Here is a 6373-nt window from a genome sequence, read left to right on the forward strand (position 1 = left end):
GCGGTTAGAGGGGGGGCTTGGGGGTGGCACGCAGAAATGGTTAGGGCCAATCAGGCCATGCAAGGTAAGGAGAGTGTTTTGGGACCCCGCCAGTCAGCAGTCCTGGATTATGAGAGGGATGTCCCAGATTGGAGAGGGTGCAGGCTGGGCTGAGAGACACACACGCCCCCCCTGCACGAATTTCATGCGCAGGGCCTCTCGTATATTTGATAATATTCATCATCAAAGACAAAAACTATGAATATTAAGGCAGGTTAAAGAAAGATTGCAATTTTAAAGGGTGCTGTTTTCTGCTGTCATTTCCTTCTTCATAATTCTGCTTTTAAGAAGTCAAATATCCATTAAAGATATGTTTATTTTTCCCTAGCTGGTTTGGCTCAGTGGATAGAGCATCAGCCTGCGGACTGAAGGGTCCGGGGTTCAATTCTGGTCAGGGGCACATAAAGGAGTTGCAGGGAGGCAGCCAATCATTGATTCTCTCTCATTATGGATGTTTCTATCTCTCCCTTTCCCTTCCTCTCTGAAATCAACAAAAACAATATTTTTTAAAAAGATGTTTATTTTATTTATTTATTAATTTATTTAGTTAAGTACTTTTGATTTTTAAAAAATATATATTTTTGTTATTGATTTCAGAGAGGAAGGGAGAGGAAGAGAGATAGAAACATCAATGATGAGAGAGAAGTATTGATTGGCTGCCTCCTGAACACCCCACACTAGGGATCGAGCCCCCAACCCGAGCATGTGCCCTGTCTGGGAATAGAACTGTGACCTCCTGGTTCATAGGTCAACGCTCAACCACTGAACCAGGCTGGCCAGACAGGAACTTTCGATTTTTAAAAGTAGATATAAAGTGCCAAAACGCTAAGCTATGGAGCAACACTCCATTCATAAATCTAGCTGTTGTTTCTACATACAGAGAAAAAACCATGGGCTTTGAAAGAAATACCACACACATTTTACATATACCTTTGATTAAAATGCTCCACACCTGTCTAATATGCCTTGCCTTTGAGATTTACTGATGGTGTGCTACAGGGCCCAGCTTCAAAGCCTCTTCAGTTTCATCTCCTCTATAGAACAACATTGACAATACCATCTTTGAAGATAATACAAAAGTACACCTAAGCATACATCACCTCCAAAACTGCATACTAAGGTACACATCTAAAAGAATCTAAAGCCCTATGTTATCAATCTTATTCTCTAGGAACCAAAAGGTAAATAAACCTTAGCCAAGTTCTATTTAATATTATAAAACCAAAACAAAACTACCATCACTACCAAAAATGCCACATAGCATTTAATGTCAACTCTATTCATTCTCCAGCCAACCCATCTCCAATACCCTGTAGGTATATTTGGCTGCTCTCAGGTATCTGTAAGATAGGTACCCTTAAAAGCTACACACTTACAGCTAGGGGACTAAATTAAATTAGGATTAACTTGGAGAAAGAAAATGATAAAAAGTCAGACTTTATGATAGTTCATAAACCTGAGGGGACCAGATCACTTTTTCCTTTATTATTATTATTACTAGAGGCCCAGTGCACAAAAATTTGTGCACTCGGGGGGGAGGAGGGGTCCCTCAGCCTGGCCTGTGCCCTCTCGCAGTCTGGGACCCCTCAGGGGATGACCACCTGCTGGCTTAGGCCCACTCCCCGGGGGATTGGGCCTAAGCTGGCAATCAGACATCCCTCTGGCAGCCCAGCAGCCCGGAAGCCCTCAGGGGATGTCCACTTGCCAGTGGGGAGCAGGCCTAAACTGCAGTCAGACATCCTTAGCGCTGCTGAGGAGGCAGGAGAGGCTCCCACCATCACCGCTGTAGTGGCAGCCATCAGCCTGGCTTGTGGCTGAGCAGAGCTCCTCCCATGTGAGAGCGCCCTGACCACCAGAGGGCAGCTCCTGCATTGAGCATCTGCCCCCTGGTGGTCAGTGTGTGTCATAATGACCAGTCATTCCCAGTCCTTCTGCTGTTAGGGTCAGTTTGCATATTATCCTTTTACTATATAGGATAGAGGCCTGGGGCACGGGTGGGGGCCGGCTGGTTTGCCCTGAAAGGTGTCCCGGATCAGGGTGGGGGTCCCGCTTGGGTGCCTGGCCAGCCTGGATGAGGGGATGATGGCTGTTTGCAGCTGATCACACCCACTTCAGGGTGGGGGTCCCCACTGGGGTGCCTGGCCCAGTCTGGGTGAGGGGCTGAGGGCCGTTTTCAGGCTGGCAGGTGACTGAAGCTCCCAACCTCTCCTTTTTTTATTTTTATTTTTTATTCTGGGATTTATTTACCTTCTATGGCTGTCACTGGAGCTGAGAGACGGCTTTAGCTCTGAGGCTCGGCTCCAGCTCTGAGACCTCGGCTGCTGAAAGCAGGTATCTGGGCTTTGTTTAGCTTCTATAATTGAAACAATGTTGCAACTCCAGCTCTGAGGCCCAGCTGGCTGAAAGCAGGTTTCTGGGGATTGTTTAGCTTCTATAATTGCAGCATAGTTGCTTAGAGTGCAGCTCAGAGGCCGGCAGCGGCAGGCGGGGAACCTTGGCTTCCTCCATCACTGGAGCAAGCAAGCCTCCTGTCGCTTCAGCTGCCTGGCTGCCCGGCCGCCATCTTGGTTGGGCAGGTAAATTTGCATATCGCCCCTGATTAGCCAATGGAAGTGGTGTCGGAGGTACGGTTAATTTACCATGTTTTGTCTATTATTAGATAGGGATTATTTTTGTTGGGGGTTGTTGTTAATCCCTCATTGAAGGGATATTTTTCCTCCCATTGATTTTCAGAGAGAGTGGAAGGGATGGGGAGAGACACAGAGAGAAACATTAGTTAAGAGAGAGACACATCAATTGGTCGCCTTCTGCACACGCCTGCAATTGACCAGAATCAAACCAGCTAGGGACTCTTTTTTCCTTTAAAAACTAATAAAATTACAGTATAAACATATCAGAGACTGCTGCATCTTAGTAGAAATAATCATTGAGAAAACAAGAAAGACAATATTTAAAGAAGATTTCCTCTAAAAGTCCTGTGATACTTGCAAACATTCTCACATACTCTGTTAATGTTTTAATGTTCTGGACAATGAGTTATTCAGATGACAAGAAGTCAGGTTTAAACACCTCATCCAATTATGATATTTCTTATACATTACAGAAGAAAAGGATTTTTAAAAACAGGCTACTTTTGCATGACACTGCATAATTAACACCAGTTAAATTACTACAAAAAAAAAAATCAATCAAAAAGCCATCCAAAGAAACATGGGGAAAGGGGGGGACTATCCATTTTGGTTTACAAAGAAAAACTAATAAAAATTAAGGAGAAAAAGAATTATATGTAGTCTTTTCAGATTCTTCCTAAAAAAGAGTAATCTCTCAAAGAGAGAAAAGCAGCAAACATCCCAAATAATGGGAACTCAGTAAAGAAGTTTCTGTATTTCATGCTTCACAAATTCAAGGAGATCATTCTCTTTAAAGAGTAACGCAAATACACTTAAGTCCACACTGATAAGATATACCAAAAAATAACCAAAATTTTGCTTCTTTCACCATAAAATCCTTCATGGCTCCAACTTGATAAGTTCCATTTTAAAAATCAGCAAAAAATAATAATTTTAAAAATTAATAAAAATAAATAAAAAATCAGCAATATCTTTACAGGAGACCAACAACTAATAAATAAAGGAACAAGAGAATTAGGAAATTACCTTTTTACAACCACTTATGCAATAAATGACTCAGGAAAGGATGAAAAGTGGATATTTAAAAAAGATGGAAGAAATATCGCTGGGGGAAAATGATATCCTCACAGTCTCTCACAGATTATTTATTAATTACAAAGGAGAAAAACAGGTGGCCATCATCTTAACCAAATACTCTAATTTAGCACATGCCTCCTGATGTGATACAATGGAAGACACAGAATCATTCATGTATTATTTCTAGCAAAAAAAAAACAAAAGTTAAACCTGAATCTAATTGTGAGAAAATAATCAACAATATGGAAAACTCTAGAATACAACTGGCCTGGATTCAAAAAAATGTCAATGACATAAGGGAACTGTTCTAGATTCAAGACTACTAAAGAGACATGACAACCAATTTAACATTAAATTCTTAAGATGCTGAAGTGGGAGAGGGGGGCTTATAAAGGGCATTTAGGGAATAGGAAATCTAGATATGGACTGTATAATATACAATCCTATTGTTTACATGCTAAATTCCTTGGGAGTGACAATGATACTGCAGTTATGTAGGATGATGCCCTTTGCTTAAGGGCCAAGGAGTGAATGTCCTGATGTTTGCAATTTAATTCAAACAGTTGGGGGGTGGGGGTTGTAGTAAATCCATAGAGAGCTCTCGCCTACATTATTGGTGGGAATATAAAATGGTATTTACTTTGGAAAACAGTTTGGCAGGTTTCTTTAAAAATTAAACACAACTCTTTACTATGCAAAATAGCAACCAATTCCTAGGTATCTACCCAAAATAAATTAAAACACACATGCATACAAAGTCTTGCAAGACCATGTTCATAGCAGTTTTATTCTTAATAGCCAAAAAGTACAAACGACCCATTTATACTATATGATGGAAGCCAGATACAAAAGACCACATATATGACTCCACTGATATAAAAAGTAGACAAAAGGCAACTATTTAGAGACAGAAAAAAGATTAGTGGTTGCATGAGGTTGGGGGTGAGAATGGGGATTAACTCAACAGGCAGAAGAAATCTTACTAGAGTGATGAAAATATATAACTGGAGTGTAGTGAGGGTCTCTCAGTTCTGTAAACTAAAAGAAAATCACTCAATTATCCATTTAAAATGGGTTAATTTATGATATGTCAATTATAATTTAATAAAGGTGCTTTAAAAATAAAGCAAATGTGGTAAAATGTCACTTATACAGGTATTCATTGTACTAGTCTTCCAACTCTTCTATAGTTTTGAAATTCTTCAAAATAAAATATTGGGAAATATCCCAGCCAGTGTGGCTCAGTTGGTTGCATACCATCTCATGCACCAGAAAGTCACCTGTTCGATCCCAGGCCAGGATATATGCTGGTTGCAGGCTTGCCTCCCAGTAAGGGTTGTGCATGAAGCAGCCGATAGATGTTTCTCTCTCTCTCTCTCTCTCTCTCTCTCTCTCTCTCTCTCTTTCTCTCTATGAAATCAATAAAAACAATATTAAAAAAAAAAAGTTGGGTGCTCACTTCAGCAGCACAAATACTAAAATTGGAACGATACAGAGAAGATTAGCATGGGCCCTGTGCAAGGATGACACACAAATTTGTGAAGCGTTCCATTTAAAAAAATAAATAAATAAGTTGGGGGATAGATCAGAATGAACACTACAACCCCCCCCCCACCACCCCACAACCCGAATATTAGTGTTTTTAGTTTAGGATTACCTAAAAAAGGCAGAGGACATAGCATAACTCTGAGAGATTTAGGATAAAATAAAAAAAACACCTAGAGCCAATTTTAACCCAAGGATATGATTAACAATTTTTTCTCTATTTAGGTATTATATTTTTCTAATTACCAAGTAACTCATATTCATTACAAAATTTAGGAATTAAAGTGAAAAAGAAAGACTCCTATCTAATAATAGAGAAACATGGTAATTAGCCGTACCTCCGCTACCCTTCCCATTGGCTAATCAGGGCGATATGCAAATTAACTGCCAACCAAGATGGCGGCTGACAGCCAGGCAGCTTGAAGCGAACAGGAGGCTTGCTTGCTTCAGTGACGGAGGAAGCCAACGTTCCCCGCCTGCCTTGTCGGCATCTGAGCTTGCAGTTTAAGAAATATTGTTACAAATATAGAAGCTAAACAAAACCCCAGAAACCTGCTTTCAGCCAGCCGGGCTTCAGCCAGCAGGACCGCAACATTGTTTCAATTATAGAACAAACGCAGATCCCTGCTTTCAGCCAGCCGGGATCTCAGAGCTGGAGTGAGCAGGACCGCAAGTGTTACAATTATAGAACCCAAACAAACCAGATACCTGCTTTCAGCAGCCAAGGCCTCAGAGCTGGAGCCAAGCCTCAGAGCTAAAGCTGGCCCAGAATAAAAAAAAAAAAGAAAAAAAGGGCCGGTTGGAGCTTCAGTCACCTGCCAGCCTGAAAACGGCCCTCATCCCCTCACCCAGGCTGGCCAGACACCCCAGTGGGGACCCCCACCCTGATCCAGAACTTCCTTCAAGGCAAACCAGCTGGCCCCCACCGTGCCCCAGGCCTCTATCCTATATAGTAAAAGGGTAATATGCCTCCCAGCACCGGAATCAGCGGAGCCACGAGGCCTCCCAGCACCGGGATCAGCAGAGCCACGAGGCCTCCCGGCACCGGGATGAGCGTGACAGGAGCAGCGACCAAACCCCCT

General features: G+C 41.9%; 1 protein-coding gene and 1 non-coding gene across 2 annotated transcripts in view; one reads left to right on the plus strand and one right to left on the minus strand.

Annotated features, from left to right (window-relative positions):
- Window positions 1–6373, minus strand: part of CUNH6orf106 (chromosome unknown C6orf106 homolog) — a 98125-nt gene that overhangs the window by 68587 nt on the left and 23165 nt on the right. The window lies entirely within an intron of this gene.
- Window positions 5198–5304, plus strand: LOC111823660. Its single transcript, XR_002826721.1, has one exon. It is a non-coding gene; the product is annotated as a U6 spliceosomal RNA (small nuclear RNA).

The sequence above is a fragment of the Myotis lucifugus genome, unplaced genomic scaffold (genome assembly GCF_000147115.1).
Source record: "Myotis lucifugus unplaced genomic scaffold, Myoluc2.0 scaffold_596, whole genome shotgun sequence".
Classification (NCBI taxonomy): Eukaryota; Metazoa; Chordata; class Mammalia; order Chiroptera; family Vespertilionidae; genus Myotis; species Myotis lucifugus.